The sequence below is a fragment of the Dasypus novemcinctus genome, unplaced genomic scaffold (genome assembly GCF_030445035.2).
Source record: "Dasypus novemcinctus isolate mDasNov1 unplaced genomic scaffold, mDasNov1.1.hap2 scaffold_106, whole genome shotgun sequence".
Taxonomy (NCBI): Eukaryota; Metazoa; Chordata; class Mammalia; order Cingulata; family Dasypodidae; genus Dasypus; species Dasypus novemcinctus.
This window is the reverse complement of record NW_026688145.1, coordinates 1,827,912-1,847,297: the sequence shown is the minus strand read 5'-3', so window position 1 is coordinate 1,847,297 and position 19,386 is coordinate 1,827,912. Positions and strand designations below refer to the sequence as shown.

The 19,386-nt window shown below is 37.5% G+C and overlaps 1 pseudogene; it reads right to left on the bottom strand.

Annotated features, from left to right (window-relative positions):
- Window positions 1-18,034: 18,034 nt before the first annotated feature.
- On the bottom strand, window positions 18,035-18,967 carry LOC105747058 (olfactory receptor 14A16-like; annotated as a pseudogene).
- Window positions 18,968-19,386: the final 419 nt, after the last annotated feature.

The following is a 19,386-nucleotide window of genomic DNA, read 5'->3' as shown; positions in this document are numbered from 1 at the left end:
TGCTCTTAACTCTCCTCCAAGTCTGCCTTTCTGTTTTTTCCTTTCTTCCTGCAGAACTCCCTTTAGAATTTCTTGAGGGGAGGTTTCTTGTTGGCCTACTCTTTCAATTTCTGTTTATCTGTGAATATTTTGAACTCTCTATCATTTTTTAATTCTATTTTAGCTGGGTAGAGTGTCCTTGGTTGGAAATTTTTTTCCTTTAGTACCTTGACTATATCATACCACTGCCTTCTTGCCTCCATGGTTTCAGATGAGAAATCAGCACTTAATCTTATGGAGCCTCCCTTGTATGTGATGGTTTTCTTTTCTCTTGCTGCTTTTAGAATTTTCTCTTTGCCTTGAGCGTTGGATAATTTGACAAATATATGTCTTGGTGTGAGCCTGTTGGGGTTTATGATGTTTGGGGTGTGTTGTGCTTCTTGGGTATGTACATCTGTCTGTTTCAGTAGATTTGGGAAGTTTTCAGCCATTATTTCCTGCAACACCCCTTCTGATCCCTTTCCCTTCTCTTCTCCTTCTGGGATGCCTATAATAAGTATGTTTGTGTGTTTTGCATTGTCATCCAGGTCCCAAGTCCTAGCTGGAATTTTTGTATGTTTTTATTGATCAGTTCTACTGTTTGATATCCGATGTATTGTTTTCCACATTGCTAATTCTCTGCTCTGCCTCTTCTAATCTGCTGCTATTTGCTGTGAGTGCATTTTTTATTTCTTCAACCGTGGTGTTCATTCCCATCATATCTGTTATCTTTTTGCATATGTCTGCAATTTCCCCTCCAAGTGTTGTCTTCATATTGTTTTTTTTTAAAGATTTATTTATTTATTTAATTTTCCACCCCCTTTGGTTGTCTGTTCTCTGTATCTATTTCCTGCAACTTGTTTCTTTGTCCGCTTCTGTTGTCTGTCAGCAGCACGGGAAGTGTGGGTGCTGCCATTCCTGGGCAGGCTGCACTTTCTTTCACGCTGGGCGGCACTCCTTACTGGTGCACTCCTTGCATGTGGGGCTCCCCTATGTGGGGGACACCACTGCGTGGCGTGGAACTCCTTGCGCACATCAGCACTGTGCATGGGCCAGCTCCACACAGGTCAAGGAGGCCCAGGGTTTGAACCGCGGACTTCCCATGTGGTAGACGGACGCCCTAATCACTGGGCCAAGTCTGTTTCCCCCCCCCCCTTTTTTTAAAGCATATTGTTAACCTCTTTCTTTACTTCATTAAATTTGTTGGTGATATATGTTCTGAGATCTTTAATTACTTGTGGAAAGTTCTGCTCCCTTCCTGGTTTTTAGTTTGTTCATTTGATTCAGCCATGTTTTCCTAATTACTGGTTTGGTTTGTAAATTTTTGTTGCTGTCTGGTCATCATTTTATCTTGACGGGTTTAATCAGTTCCTTAGCTTCTTTGTCTAGTCTTGGGGATTAATTAGCTGTTGTTCTTGCATAAGTGTTATATCTTCTCTTTGTCACTTTGTTTTTCTTATCCTAATTCCTTTTTGCTGGCTGAGTTCACTTTGAAGGAAAGTATTAGGGCCAGGGAAAGGCAATTGTGTATGAAAGGAAAATGTGTAAAGTAGTATTGGTGATAAAAGTTAACAGAGCAACAATATGAGATCTGGGAGGATGGATATTAGATTCATGTAAGTTGTGTAAAGTTATAGCAGTAGGTAGAGTACCTATAATGAGGTAGTCGACTGAATATGGGAGGAATATGGTATGAATTAAAAAGCTAGTGTTTGCATGAGAGAAGGAAAGAGAAAAGAAAGGCAATAGTTTCAAGAGTGGATAAAAGATGGAAAACAAAACAAAGGTATTCAAAATTAAGAATTAGACAATTTGGGGATCAAAGAAAGGGAGGTGGAATATAGGAGAGACAGTAGATGATGGAGGATATCAAGATGTGGGGGACAGGGGATAATGTAGGTTGCCAAAATCAATTCACACAGAAATGAGGCAGCGGAGGATGAGGAAACCCAGCACCTATTGTATAATTAAGATAAAATAAAATAAGAAGAAAATGAGGGACATGAGAAAAGAGAGAGAAGAAAGAAAAAAAGAAAAAGGGGGTGGGTAAAGAAAAGTGAGGGGAACAAGTAAGGAAAAGAAAAGAAGATAAAGAACACCAACAGCAGCAACAACAAAAAACCCCTAAATAAATGAAAAAAAAAGACCTTGGGGGATACAATGGGAGAAAAGACTAGGAAATAATGCAATATTAGCAACCAAGACAATTAAAAATTAAAAATTAAAATTAAAATTAAAAAATGCAAATGTTGAGGGCTAGGATAATCAAGGACCTCAGATGGGCCTCAGGGCATGGTGGATTCAGGGATGAAAAGTTTGTGATATTGCAGACTCAAGTGATGTGAGTCTCTGGGGTGAGGGCCACCAGGGTTTAGGGGACACAGACCTGGCAACCTCAAATCCAGTTAACAGGGAGCCTGAGAGCACCACAGTGCAACACAGCCTTCAGCAATCCCCGCAGCTGGGTGCCAGCCCTATGGGAGAGGTCACATCTGCAAACTCTGACCTATGTGTCTGAAACCCACGATTCCCCCTCTCTCTAGGGTCTCTTCTGTGGCTGTATCACCAATTTGACTTCAGGACACCTCCCGCCCTGCAAGCCCCCAAAACAGCCAGTTGGGAGCAGCTCTATATTGAAGCCAATTTAAGGACACTGCAGATCCGCAGCCAGGCCTAGGGGGCAGGGCTCTAGCTGGAAGTGCTGTATCAGTGTCTGAATCCAAAAATCCCACACCTCTCAAAAGATTCCCCTAATCAGCTCCCAGATGCCTCCTACCCTGCAGTCTCACAAAATAGCCTCCTGGTGATGTCTCTTTACTGCAAGTGATTTAAGGCTACTGCAGACCAGCAGCCAGCCTTGGGGATGGGGCTTTAGCCAGAAGCACTATTATTTGTGTCAGAAATCAAAAATCCTTGCCTCACAAAAAACTCCTGTCTGGCTCCCCAAATCGGTCTGTGAAGTCCTCCTGCCCTGTTAGCCCCTTAATAGCCCACTCAGGGCTTATGAATTCCTCAGTACCACAGAGCCTCCAGGAATCGCCGCTGCAGTGCCAGTGCCACTGTTTCACCCGTCCCATAAAATTCCTTTAAAATGATCTAGCATGACTTTAAATTGCTGTGGATTTCTTAGTCACAACTGAAATGTTATAGTCTAAATTGAATGAAGTAGACATTTTTTCTGTTGATCCTGTCAATGTTTTTTATTAGAAAAAAATTTTTTACAGAAAAATTTATGCATAATACACAGCGATCCCATAAAGTGCATTATTTTATTTTTAGCTTGCCAAAGTCAGCAGGTTACTGAAAAGTACATTGTAATCAAATCAGGTTTATCATAAGAAGGAAAGGATAGTTTCACTTAATGAAATTTGCTAAGGTAATTCAACTCATTAATGGATTTAGAAAACTAACAAAAGTCTCCATTGTTGCTAAACAAGTATTTTATAGTTCGTTATCTTCTTTAAATACCCACATTAAATGAGAACTATAAAAGTGAGAAATTTATAAAGTTCAATTTCTATTTGCAAGATGCATTTTTAAGACACTAAAGAAAAAAGAAAATCCCTTAATGTATTAAAAGCTTATATATCAAAATTTCCACAATTGTCATATTTAAACATTAATTTCTTAATATACTTTTTAATTTTTAAAAGATCCTTAGATTACACAAATATTACATAAAAATATAGGGGATTCCCATATGTCCTCCTCCCTACCCCTCCCACATTTTCTAACATTAGCAACATCCTTTGTTATTGTGGTACATTTGTTACAATTAATGAATATATTTTGGAGCATTGCCACTAAGCATGGATTATGGTTTACATTGTACTTTACACTCTCTCACATGCAATTTTGTAAGATTATGACAAGATATATAATGACCTGTATCTGTCATTGCAGTGTTATTCAGGACAGTTCCCAAGTCCCCAAAATCCCCCCATATTAAACCTGTTTTTCCCCTCTCTCTCCCTTCAGAACCTCCAGTGACCACTGCCTCCATATCAATGATATGAGTTCTTCCATTGCTAGAATCACATTGTCTTTAGTAGAATACCAACAATTCTACTCTAGTTCTTCATTCATTCTCAAATCCTGAGGATTCTGGGATGCTGATGCCCACTTCACCTCAAATTGAGAGGTGGCTTAGATCCCATGGGGTAAATGAATGGGACTGTCTTGCTTGTAGTGGCAGACACTCTCTGTTCCTTGGGATGGTCATTGCCCATCATCATCTCCTTGTTAGTTGGGTAAGTCCAATGAACTGGAGAGTAGGTGTTGCAACTCTGTTGAGATTTATTTTATTATCTTTTTAAAAAATACATAAATCTCACAAAATGTTACAATAAAAAATATAAGAGGTTCCCATATACCCTACTCCTCCAACATCCCACTCCTCACATCAACTTCTTTCATTAGTATGGTACATTCATTGCATTTAATGGGTACATTTTGAAGCATTGCTACACTGCATGGATTATACTTTATGTTGCAGTTTACACTCTCTCCCAGTTCATTCAGTGGGTTATGGCAGGATATATAATACCTGTACCTGTCCCTGCAATATCATTCAGGGCAATGCCAAGTCCCCAAAAGCCCCAATATCACACTTCTTTTTCCTTCTCCCTGCTTTCAGGAACTCTCCACATCAATGATATAATTTCTTCCATTACTAGAGTCACAATAATTGTATAGTATAATACCAGTAAGTTCACTCTAATCCACATTTCATTCCTCCATCCTGAGGACCCTTGGATGGTGATGTCCACTACACCTCTAAATTGAGAGGGGTCTTAAGTCTCACATGGCTGATGGATGGAATTCTCCTACTTGTAGCTATAGACTCTCTCAGTTCCCTGGTTTGGTGGTTGACCAACATCACCTCCCTGTTAGCTGACCTGGCTATGTCTAGTGACCTGGAGAGTAGGTGTTGCATCTCTGCTGAGACTCAGGACCCAGCTGGCACATGGACAGTCCTGAAATTCAAGTCTCCTGAGCATACACCCCAGCACCAACCACAGGTTCAGTAAAAGTGACAGAATAGGCATGCATAGAGAAGTCACATTTGAGTCCAACTCCATCACACTCAGGAGCACAAATTCCAAAGCAGGGCCCACTGGCAAGGTACTGAACTCCAGAGCCATCTACCATGACCATAGGACCTGGGTGTCTCTGTAGCCAACAGGAGCACAAGTACCTCGGGTTGTATCTACTTTTGCTCTCTCTGAGATCCTGCTGGTGTGTGCATAAACATGGCCCCTCTGATGGTCTCCCGACTCATTTTGAAGACTCTTAGCCATATAAACTCACTTGTCTTTACCATTTCCCCTTTTATTCAACATCTTTTTCTAGTTGCATCACCAGCTGGTGCTCAGCAGTAATCCCTCTGCACAAGGGAGGCTCATCCCTGGGAGTCATGTCCCATGCTGGGGGAAAAGTAGTGCATTTACATGCTGAGTTTGGCTTAGAAAGTGGCCACATTTGAGCAACATGGAGGCTCGCTACTCTTAGGTACCCTGCACCTCTAGACCTAGTTGAAATTTCAGGTACAAAGGCTCATAAGCATAGTCATCAATATCAAGGGCTCATCATTGGAACATTCTTCTTCTCTGGTCTTTGCCCTTGCACTTGGGGGATTGTTGCTGCTCCATTGGGGAGTATGACAGAGTTTCCTGGAATGGCAAGTCAGCACTCCCTCAGTTGTCTTGTGATACTCTACCCTCAATGTCAATACCCAACAAACATCCAAACAAATCTGTATAACCTATATGTATGCCCTGGAGAACTCCCATTCACCCATCCACCCATGCATCCCCCATCAATGACACCCCACATTAGTGCTCTTCCCCTGCCATAGTTGAAACCCCTCTGTGATAAAAATTCTTCAAAAACAAAGTCTAATATATTGCCAAATTCATTTACTAGAAAAATGAAATCATAATGGTAGGTTTAAAGATCAGGAATAGAATACATAATAATTTAGAAAAACTAAAATAAAGTAGAAATAAATTGGGGCATTAAAAAATAAAAAATATCATAATTTTTTTTTTGAAATTTTGCCTTTCATCACTGTAATAGGTGTTGTGCTCTATGTGCATGGCAAGGCACTCTCTTCTACTTCTTCCTCAGTGTCTAAAACCTCTTTTTTAAAATTATGTCTTCAGAAAAGTTTTAGGTCACAGTAAAGTCACATATAGAATATAGGGAACTTCCATATACCCAACATCAAACCCTTCCCCCACTTCTCCAGCAAAGATCTTTTTATCTGTGGATGTTATATTTGCTGCAATTGATGTACAGGTATTGAAACATAGCTACTAACCATGGTTCCATTATGGATTACATTATGATTTACATTTTAGACTGTACACTTGTATAAATTTTTGGTTACTTTATGATTTACATTTATACTATACACCTTTATAAATTTTGCCAATATTTAAAATGACCTGTATCCATCATTGCAGGATCATGCACAACACTTCCATTGGTCCTAACTTATCCCCTCCTCCAACTATTCTATTTCTCTCTCCATACCCTCAGGGCCCACAGTGATAACCAAGCTTCCTTGCTTGAAGGATAACATTCATAGATACTTCCACAATACTGATGGCTTCACACACTAGTCTGTCATTCCCCATTGGGAGCCACACATGCTCTTGAGAGATATCCACCCTTCTGTTTGAAAACATCAGGCCTCCCCAGGATGGGGGCTAACACCTTCCTGCTCACTGTATGGGTGTCCCTCCACTGATATAACACACTGTAACATGATGAGCATGCACACACACTCCCTAGAAGGCTGCCCCAGGTGCACACTTTGTCAGATGCCTCCTGTCAAGCACTTTAAGCCAGTAACCCTTACTTATATTTTCTAGAATTTTCTCAACATTACAGTTTCAACCACATACCTGACAATCTCCCATGTTCACTTGTTCCCCCCAATTTTCCCCCCATTTCTTGGACCATCTGATCCATCCTCCCAACCTAGGCCTCCCTAAAACCTGGAAGGCCCAACCCAATAGTATTCCTATGCCCCCATCTTATCCCTTTACTGCACAACTACTTATCTTCATTTTATCATAGATTTCACCCTCATGGGCATTGTCTCACAACATACCTCTCTCCACTCCACCCCATTTCCGGTAAGACAACTTGAATCGTTTAATTCATATCAGGGAGGTCATGTACTATTTGTCCTTCAATGTCTGGCTTGCTTCACTCAACATACAGTCCTAAAGATTTATCCATGTTATCCATGAGTTAGTACTGTATTCCTTCTCACAGCTGAGTATTATTTCATTGAATGTATATGCCATTTTTTGTTTATCCATTCTTCTGTTGATGGGCATTTGGGTTGGTTCCAACTTTTGGCAATAATGTATAATGCCGCTATGAACATTGGTGTGCCTATATCAGTTCATGTCCTTGTTTTAAGTTCTTCTGAGTATGTACCTAGCAGTGCAATTGCTGGGTCATATGGCAAATGCATAATTAGTTTTTTGAAGAACTGTCAAACAGTCCTGCATAGTGACTAGATTCTTCAACACTCCCACCAGCAGTGGATGAGAGTTCCCATTCTTCCAAATACCTCTCCAACACTTGTAGTCTTCTGGGTATTTAGAGACTAGTTATGTTTTAAGATGATGTGTACGATTTCCATGTTGACAAGGGGTAGACTGTGATGGTTAGGCTAATGTGTCAACTCAGTCAGGTAATTGTACCCAGTTGTTCAGCCAAGAAAGCACTGGGCTAATTGTAAAACAAAGACATTTATGGACTTTATTCATCAGTGAGGTTACTGCATAGATGGCTGATTACATCTACAATCAACCAAGGAGATTGCCATCAGCAATGAGTGATGTTTCATCCAATCAGTATAATGCCTTAAAAAGGGAAGTTATTTCTGCATTCAGAGAGAATTTTCCAGCTTTACTTTGGACATCCAATGTGTCCTGGGAACTCTTCATTGGAGCCCCTAGTTTGCAGTCTACCTGTGGTGTTTGGGGTTGTGCATCCCCAATGGTCATATCAGTTTTTTTCTATAAAATCTCATACTATTTAGAGATATCTCCTATTGATTCCATTTCCTTACAGAATCCTGACTGATATAGGGCTTGTTTCATTCTGGGTCTCCACTGTCTCCCCAAGTCCAGTTGAAAGCCATCAGGAAAATATCTCATTTCTTCCCAGAACTTCCACTGTTTGCACCTTTTTTCCCTGTCATATGGCAGGGTCAAAAGTGGCAGAGTTCTCTCTTCCTATGTATGTCTGAGTGAGTTTCTTTCTGTGTTTCCATTTACATCAGACTCAGCAGGTGAGCAGAGACTAAAATTGGGTCATACCTCATTGAAATTGCCCCCCAAAAAAGCCCCCAAACCTTCTCATCAAGTAATTCATCTAAAGTCCCCTAAATTCAGTGCAATCAAAGGGTATCACAGCCAGAGGAAGAAGTTAATTTATAAATATAATTTTTCTCTTTTTGGGATTCATAAAATAATCTCAAACTGTGATATTTGTATATTATGGACACAGTAGTATTTGGTTGTGCATTTACTCTTTTAGTTATCCTTACAGGATATCTTTGTTTTCTCTCAGTACTTGAACTCATTTTTTTCCAGCCTTTTCCATTCAACCTATTGAATGTCCTTTAGTGATTCTTGAAATGCATATCTTTTTTAAAAAAATTTATTTTATTTATTTGTTCCCCTCTTACCACTTGCTTGCTGTATGCTCTGTGTCCATTCACTGTGCATTCTTCTGTGTCTGCTTGTCTCCCTTTGTTGTGTCATCTTGCTGCACCAGGTCTCCACTGGTGCAGAGCATCAGCTCTCCATGGGCAGGGGCTGTCAGCTCTCTGGGCATGGGCCAGCTTGCCTTCACAAGGAGGCCCTGGGAAGCAAACCCAGGGCCTCTCATATGGTAGATGGGAGCCCAATCAGTTGAGCCACATCTGTTTCCCTGTAATGTATATCTTTTGTTGACAAACTCTCTTTGTTTCTATCAGTGAATATTTTAATTCCCCTTCATTTTTGAAAGTAAATTCATCATGATTTTTGAAGGTTAATGTTGCCAGATGAAGAATTCTTGCCTGGAGGTTTTTCTCTTCCAATATATTTAATATATCACACCATTGCCTTATCATCTCCATGGTTTCTGCTGAGAAACTGGCTCTTAAAAACAAGAAGTTCTGAAGTGATTAAATATCTATTTTAAGATAACTAAGATGTGTCTCTTTAGTCTGTTACAGAAAAATATATTTTTGTACACTTTCTGAAACATGACCTTAAAATGGATTTATTTAAGGGGGTTGACTGTTGTTTTAGAATTGTTGTTCATGAATGTATCAGCCTTTGAAACAATCTTTTACATAACTGGGGTTTTTTTTGTTTTTTTTTTAGTTTTTTAAAAAAGATTTATTTATTTATTTATTTCTCTCCCCTCCCCCACCCCTGTTGTCTGTTCTCTGTGTCTGTTTGCTGTGTCTTCTTCTTTGTCCACTTCTGTTGTCAGCAGCTTGTGAATTTGTGTTTCTTTTCGTTGCATCATCTTGTGTCAGCTCTCCATGTGGGTGGCACCATTCTTAGGCAGGTTACACTTTCTTTTCTGCTGGGTGGCTCTCCTTATGGGGCATACTCCTTGCACGTGGGGCTCCCCTATATGGGGGCTCCCCTACATGGGGGACACCCCTACATGACAGGGCATTCCTTGAACACATCAGCACTGTGCATGGGTCAAGGAGGCTCGGGATTTGAACCATGGACATCCCATGTGGTATATGGATGCCCTAACCTCTGGACCATGTCCGCTTCCCCCTGCACATAACTGTTTTAATATTTTACATACTCTGTAAGCAATGAAAAACTGTTGAAAATAGTAGTGAAAGTATATTTTATTTATAAGCAGAAATTATTAAAGGATATTAGAACTTTATTACTAATTTACCAAAATATTAAAATTAAAAAATAGTGAACATAATTTTTATTTTAGGATACAATATCATGAATCAATTCTTCATATTTAATCATAGAAATAGTAGGTTGTAAAATATAGCTTTTTTTTCATAAGGAAAATAATTTCTGCTTTACAAATAATTCTTATTGGCTAATATTTTAAAAGTGAGAGAGCCCACAATAGAACTTCAGTAGGTAAGGGGTGCACTCACTTAATCCAGGTTCTGTTGGCTGGACAACATAAATGCAAAATGGAATTTTCTGAAGTGACCCACATTTCTGGATTGATACAATCTAGCTTCCTAGAGCAGGATACTCAACAGGAAAGAAAAAAAAACAGAGAAAAGAAAGCCTCACAGAGAGAACAAAATGTGGTAGGAATAAAGTGAACTCCTGTAAGATGGGAGCGCTCCAGCACAGAAAATTGTGAAAGAAATATGGCATTGAGTGAGAAAAAGAATTTAAACAAATAATAGGAGCTGGGGAGAAAATTCTGCACAAACACAAGCCAAATAGGACATTCACAAAGAAGGAATAGGGGGAAGGAAGCTTTCTCCTGGAGGTGAGCAATTATGCAAAAAGTATAATCTTAAATACTATACCACACACCTAGGACAAGAAACTGGTAAAAAAAAAAAAAAGGTGAGAAAATCTGATCAAACACATCCTGTTCTGAAGAACTAGAATAAGCTGTACCAAACATCAGTGGAACTTGACACAAAGTTAATAAACACAAAATCATAGACAAGAGAGAGAAACTTACCTTCATAGTTTTTTCATCAATATAATCACATGCCTGGACATCAGAAAAAAAATGCAAGCTATCTTAAGAAACATGAAATATAACTCTTTCAAGAGGATGAATTCAACAGAGGAGACTCAATTCTACCAATGAAAGAACTTCAAATCTAAATCAATGCAAGGAGATGAAGGAAAATATGCATAAAGAGATAAAGGATATTAAGAAGAATCTGTGTGAGCATGAATAAGTAACTGAAAGTATATAAAGAAACATAACCAAAAATCTTGGGATGAAATGCACAACAGAAGAGACACATATATATTTATTAGAGGCATGCTGTACCACTTTTGAGCAGGAAGAAAAGGGAATGAGTAAACTAGTGAACAGAACAATCAAAATCATACAGCCAGGGAAGTGGGTTTGGCTCAATGGATAGAGCATCCATCTACCACTTGGGAGGTCCAGGGTTCAAACCAAAGGCCTCCTGACCCATGTGATGAGCTGGCCCAGAGCAGTGCTGATGTGTGCAAGGAGTGCTGTGCCACACAGGGGTGTCCCACACATAGGGGAGTTCCACACACAAGGAATGCAACCCATAAGGAGAGCCACCCAGTGTGAAAAAAATTGCAGCCTGCCCAGGGTGGTGCCACACACACAAAGAGCTGATGCAGCAAGATGATGCAACAAAAAGAGACATAGATTCCTGGTGCCACTGACAAGAATACAAGTGAACACAGAAGAACACAGTGAATGGACACAAAGAGCAGAGAACTGGGGGAAGAGGGGAGGGAAATAAATAAATTTAAAAACCTAAAAAATCATACAGTCAGAAGAAAAGATAGAGAAAAGAATAGAAAAAAAATTGAGCAGTGTCTCAGGGATTTGAGTGACAACGGGAAGCATGCAAATACATGCATCACGGCTGTCCCAAAATAAGAAAGAATGGAAAAGGGGAGAAAGAATATTTAAGGAAATAATGGTGGGGAGTTGTATGTGAAACTAGTATGATGATGCATGTTTTTTCTGTAAATTCTCAATTTTTATTGCACACAGTGTTTATGTAAATTCATGTATGAAAGATATACTTCAGTACAATTTTATTTTTAAAAAATGAACATAGGACTTCCCTGAAAAAAGTGAACATTTATTTTATACATTTGGAAAATGTGGGCTTAACACCAAAAAATTTTTTTTGACTTTAATTTTCATCACTTGGGATTTATTAAATTGTTGTGCTTTTAAAAATATTTTTTATTTTTTTATTTTTTGTCTTTATTTAATTTTTAATATTACATTTAAAAAGTATGAGGTCCCCATATACCCCTTACCCCCTGAACCCACTCCTCCCCCCATAGCAACAATCTCATCCATCATCATGAGACATTCATTGCATTTGGTGAATACATCTCTGAGCACTGCTGCATCTCGTGGTCAGTGGTCCACATCATAGCCCACATTCTCCCACGTTCCACCCAGTGGGCCATGGGAGGACATGCAATGTCCAGTAACTGTCCCTGCAGCATCACCCAGGACAACTCCAAGTCCCGAAAAGCCTCCACATCTCATCTCTTCCTCCCATTCCCCACACCCAGCAGCCACCATGGCCACTTTCTCCACACCAATGCCATATTTTCTTCAATTACTAATCATTATAGTTCGTGAATAGAATATCAGTAAGTCCACTCTAGTCCATATTCTATTCCTCCATCCTGTGGACCTTGCAATGGTTACACGAAAATTTTAAACAATGAGCTATTTAATATTGTACAAATGATCATAGCTAATGATGATGATTTTTTTAAAAAAATGCTTCATTTTCTTTTTTTAAAAGATATATAGACCACAAAAAATGTTACATTAAAAATTATAAGAGATTCCAATATACCTCACTACCCATCCTCCCACTCCTCCCATTACAACAACCTCTTTTACCAGTGGGACACAAACATTGCATTTGATGAATACATTTTGGAGCACTGCTACACCACATGGATTATAGTTTACTTTGTAATTTACATTCTCCCCAATTGCTTTATTAGTAATAAAGTTCTAATATCCTTTAATAATTTCTGCTCATAAATAAAATATACTTTTACTACTATTTTCAACATTTTTTCTTTGCTTACAGGGTGTGAATGTATTAACTGTATTGTATTAAAATGTAATGTATTAAAACAGTTATGTAAAAAATTGTTTCAAAGGCTGATACATTCATGAACAACAATTCTAAAACAACAGTCAATCCCCTTAAATAAATCCATTTTAAGGTCATGTTTCAGAAAGTGTACAAAAATATATTTTTCTGTAACAGACTAAAGAGACACATCTTAGTTATCTTAAAATAGATATTTAATCACTTCAGAACTTCTTGTTATTAAGGTTTTAATTTTTCTTTCAGATGACTTCTGGGTCTGAAATTATTAATGAAAAGAAGAATACAATGATATCAGTGCTCACTGAAGTATCTGTAAAGAAGATGAAAGTACTCAACAGTCTCCTGAGTAGTTTCTGGTGAAATGATTACTAAGCATTAATAGAGATTGGTAACATGAAGTCTGACCTCCTTATACTGATAAACTTCTTTCTTAAAGAGCAGTCTCTTTCTGCTCTCTTGCCATTAGCAAATAAATTGCTGGTAAAATCAAGTAGAACAAGGTTGGCAATAGTTTTATCTCTGATCCTCATCTCCCAAAGACTTAAATTCAGAGACATTATAAAGAGAATTGCTTCCACTTTTTCTGGTATTGAAATTTCCACCCTCATCAAACATTGAGATGGTGGCCAGGCCTAAGATCCACTAATGTTAAATATTCTGGTGGCAGCCAGATTCTGCATAATCCCCCAGGCATCTGAGAAACCTGGATGGAAATACTCTTCCTGAACAATGGGGTAGAAGGCCCACCCTCTCCATGTTCCATAGCATACTCCACCTTTACTCACACAAGGGTGAGTCTACACACTTGGCCCCAAAATATGTCTCTGGTCTAAGCCTCAGCTTCCACAGTTCTGCATGTAAGTCATTTTACCTTAAATCTGTCCCTTTTCTGTACTTGTACATCCAGGTTGACAGTGTTTTTTTTTTTTTTCAAACAGATCTCACAAAAAATTTTGTTGGTTTTACATGTAGTACTCAGGGGTACAAATCATCAGACAAAATAACTTTTCACAAATTCTCTTTTGGAAAACTACATTTCCAATCCTGACTTTCACTGGCAGGACTGACTCTTTCCATGTTTAGTTAAAACCTCACTTGGAGAACTACATTCTGGGGACTGACTTTGCAGAAACTCAGAATTTTCAATACATCAGTTTTGGATTCTTGGTGCTGAGGAGGTAAGTTCTCAGTTTATCTCTTTCCTTCCACAGTTTACTATATGCTGCAAAGAGAAACCAGACTTCGCTTTTCAAATTAGGTTGGAAATCTCTTCAGCTAAATATACTAACTTGTCACTTTCAAAGTCTGGCTTCTTTCTAACATCATAACTCAGTTTAACAAGTTCTCCAACAAATTAAAATAAGGGGGCCCTTTTTCCCAGTTTCCAATAACATATTTATCATTTCTAAGTCCTCATAAGAAGTAACTTCAGTGTCTGTATTTCTACCAACAGTGTCATCAAAGCAACAGAGGTCTTCTCAATAAAGCACCACAAAATTTAAGCCTCTATACTTTACCCAATTCCAAAGATGTTTCCACAATTTTGGTATTTGCAATAGCAGCATTCCACTCTCCTGGTTTGAAAAACTATTTTAGTTTTCTAGGCTGCTGAAAGAAGATACAATGAAATGGGTTGATTTAAAAGTGGGAATTTATTAGCTTACAATTTTGAGACTAAGAAAAATATCCAAATGAGGGCTCCTCAGGCAATACTTTTTTTCTGAAGACATGCTGCTAGCAATCCTTAACACCTCTGTCACATCCAACACCCATGACATCTTTTACTGGTCTGTTTCTTATCTTCTGAATTCCATTTATTTCAGCATCTTGGTCCTGTAGCTTTCTCTCTTTTACTTTGTATTCATTCCATTTATAAGGACTTCAGTAATATGATTAACCCCATCCTGTATTAATTGGGCTACACCTTAACAGAAGTAGACTCATCAAAAAGCCCAACTTATCAATCAGCTTGCAATCACCAGGATGGATTAACTTTAAGAGAATGTTCTTATGTGGAACAGGTACCTTCAAACCATCATGGGGGCAAATTAATTACAATTTTTTTCTTCACCACATAGCAATTAAATATTAGGTGATGCTTATCTAGCTTCAGAAGGACAAAATTAGGCTCTTGCCAGGGAATTCCTTTGTAGCACATAATGCTATGCTGTTTTGATGTGCTGGGGTTTAGGTTTTGTTCAGAAGAGTTTCCCAGGTACATTTATTTTTAGTTTATTATGAGATACTCATGTCTGAACAACATCATTTAATGTTATGTAAGGCTTAAATGAAGAAATCTGTTTAAGACTATTCAGTAAAAAGCACAAGTATTTTCAATGATTATCATTTGACCAGTGATCATCAGCATTTATTGATGGCCCATTATCAACACAAACATTATTGACATAATATTCTATCTTAAAAGACTGACAGAGCATTGCATTATCACCTGACTTATGAAAGAAAAATTCAGGCTGAATAGTCAGGTACAATCCAACAAATTCAAATATTATAATATATTGAAGTTCTCTCTTTAATATATTGTTTAATGTAGAGGATTAAGAATAGAGCAGCAGGCAGCAGACTTGGCCCAGGGGTTATGGCATCCATCTACCACATGGGAGGTCCACAGTTCAAGCCCCAGACCTCCTAGACCCATGTGGAGCTGGCCCATTCATAGTGCCAATGTGCACAAGGAGTGCTGTGCCATGCAGGGATGTCCCTGCACAGGGGAGCCCCATAAACAAGGAGTGTGCCCCATAAGGAGAGCCACCCAGCATGAAAGAAAGTGCAGCCTGCCCAAGAATGGCACCACACACATGGAGAACTGATGCAGCAAGATGACACAACAAAAAAAAGCACAGATTCCCATGCCACTGACAACAACAGAAGTGGACAAAGAAGATGCAGTAAATAGATACAGAGAACAGACAACTGGGGTGGGGGGGAAGGGGAGAGAAATAAATAAATAAAATAAATCTTAAAAAAACCAATAGAGCAGCAAATTGTTTAGAATAATGCCAACTTCTCAGTTGTGCTGATATGCCTTCTATGATATATGTTGAATATGCCATAATAAAACAAAATATTTTCATCTTTTATTCAAATGGATGGAATTTGTTTATGCTAATTCATTCTGAAAAGAAGGGACTTGGTTGATAATTTTTTTTCAATTCAGGAATATATTTCCTGCTTTTATTTAAGATTAAGGAAAAACAAAACTATAATTTTGATCTGAATCTACATATATGAATCTATTTATAAAATGAAAAAGATATAAAGAATGTGTATTGAATGTGATGAATTCATAACATCAACTTGAAGTACTCAAATAATGAGAAAATAGTTTGAAAAATTTTATTGCATAATTATTAAAAAGTTTTCCTAAACAATAAAAAAAAACACAATCAAAGGGATAACTTGAGATAGAAAATATTTACATATATTAGATGTTAGTTTATATATCACATAAAAGCATATGCAAATTAAAACACAATATTATGGTGCAATAGGTAAATTAACATGATGTATGAACATATGATTTACACTAGAGAATAAAAATATAGAAAATGGCCATGTTCCTCTGCATGGTGAACAAATGGTAAATTAAAATAATCTTATGTTATATCATAATGTATAAAAAGTACTGTATGGAGACCATATTAGAATAAAACTTACAGAATTTAAATGAACTCAGTCTTATAAAAATCATATACTCAGTATTTTTAAGAAATATTTTTTGTGTACCTAATATATATTAAAAACTATGAATGCTCTGTAGAAATAATTATGTGTTCCCAGATATTTACTGGACTAACATGGCATCACTTTTTGAGAGCTCGTCATTTCATAATATTCCATAAACATTAATTGAGAACTTTGGAAGTTGTAGTACTCATGTTTCCAGATATCATATTTGGACACATTCCTATGTTTATTCAACACAATATTTTATGTAATGCAAGAATATAATGCATATGTAACAGTAGAAGAAACACTGGGAAGCTGTGAGATATCTAGTAGAAAGGCTATCATCAGCTATCAGAAGTAAGTCTTGAAGACAAAGGAGAATCCTCAAAACAGATATAATTAAAATAATTATATAAAATAATAATAGTTATACTTAAAAATAAAATGGGGGATTTTAATTTTTCATTTATATTTTTAATATTTGTACATAGGTCATCAAGGGAATAGAATCATTCTGTGACAAAAATAAATCATCACCCAAATTAATATTTTCAATATCAGACTTTAATCTTAAATCCCCAATTCCCTTGAGATCCCAAGTTTCACTTTAAAAAATTTAACTTGCAGGAAGTGGCTATGGCTCAATTGATTGGGCTCCCATCTATCATATGTGAGGCCCTGGGTTCCTTGTGGAGGCAAGCTGACCTGCACCCACAGAGAGCTGATGCCCATGCCCACAGAAAGCTGGTACAGCAAGAAGATACAACAAAAGGGAGACAAGCAGACACACACACACACACAAAGAATGCACAGTGAATGGACACAGAAAGCAGACAGCAAGCAAGTCACAAGGGTGGGGAAATAAATAAATAAGTAAATAAGTAAATAAATAAATCTAAAAAAAATTAACTCGCATTTCATAATTCTCATTTAATTGAAAACCCTAAATGAGATATTGAATGAAAGATAGCTTCCTATATGTAGACTTTGGTGGGTGAGATCACCGTATTCAGTTTTGAACTTTCATTTCTTATGGTTTGTCTAAATAAGCAATCTAATACAGAAAAGCAATACTATTAAAATATCAAAGTATTCTGCAAGATTTTAGTTATTGTGAGTGAGATCATAAGACAGTAGAGTTTGAGGGTAGTTTATTATTTGTTCTTTTTGTTTGTTTTGGGGGATTTGGGAACAAATGGTAGTGATTTCCAAATAAACATATTTCCTCACATCAAATTAAAATAGCTACAGTTATAATTATGAATGTCATTTAATAATGGGCTTAGCATATGGATTGATAATTTTAGGATTTTAGAGGCTTACTAATAATAGAGAAGTTTAATTTTTTTGCCCAATGACAATTACCAATAAAGGATTTGCTAATTCTTTTCATTTTAGGCATTTCCTTGTATAAGTTGGAGAAAAATGAGTAAAGTTGAGTAGTTGTAGGTGACATTTTTTATTGAAAACATATATTTAATTTTTGATGAGCTTTCCTTCCATCAACATGCACAGAGTCATCTTCATTGCCTTGTTTCCTAGACTGTTTATGATGGGATTCAATGTTGGTGGTACATTGTGTATAACACAGATATTACAAGATCAGAAATAGAAGGGGATGATGAAGTTGGACTTAGATAAGCAGTGAAGCCAGTGGAAAGAAAGAATACAACCACCACAAGGTGTGGAAAACAAGTAGAGTAGGCTTTTGATTGGCCTTCTGTTGATGGAATTTTCTTGACAGTCAAGAATATGTAGACATAGGAAATGACAATGAAAATAAAACAGCAGAACTCCAAGACCATAGTAATGAGAATGGGCATAATTCCTCTCATTAAAATTTCTGAACAAGAAATAGCTAACAACTGGGGAATATCACAGAAGAACTAATGAACTACATTGGACCCACAGAAGGATAAGGAGAAGGTACCAGCTGTGTGCATCACAGCAGTCAGACCCCCACCCAGCCAAGTCACAGACACCATCTGCAGGCACGTGCTCATGTTCATGATGACTTCATAGTGCAGCAGGGGCAGATGGCAGCACAGCGGGCAAAGAACATTGCTGTGAGGAGAAACAGCTCTGCAGCTACTGATAAAAACTGCCAAAAAGACTTGGATGAAACAGCCAAGGAAGGAGATGGAGCTGTTGATGTTCAAAGAGTTGAAAATGGATTTGGGGATTATGATTGAAATGAGGCAGATACCTAGGAAGGAGAAATTCTTCAGGAAAAAGTACATGGGGGTGTGAAGATGCTGGTCTAAAGTTGTGATCATGATAATGAGGACATTCCCCATTAGGGCCCAGTGAGAAGAGCACTGAATATAAAATGTACATATTTTGACCAGTAAGAAAGTCCATGAGTGTAAATTCAGTCACAATTGTGAGGTTTGTCCTTATTGCAGTCATAATCTATATAACATTGGTGAGAGGATTAATACATCATCAAAATGGAGTTTTTTAATATTAAAACTTTAATGGTTTTCTGCCTAAGGTAATCTCAAAACTAATAAATTAACCATAAAATTACTTCCATGTATAGCAGCTTCAATTCATTGATCATAAATTAATTTTTTATTTTATTAAACAATTTTTTTCAATTCATATAAATTTGTCCTTATAATATTACCCAAATATATTCTTTTAAAGTAGCTGAATGGCCAAATCTTTTCCATTGCTCTTAGCAATACCTTTCCAATTCTCTCCATAAATCCAAATTTACTAACTAAAAAGGATAAATTGTGCATTAGACTTGCTGTCCCTTTATTCTTTCAAATGACTAGCACAGCCTCAGCTTCTAATAAGCTTCCAAGAATTTGAACAGTAAA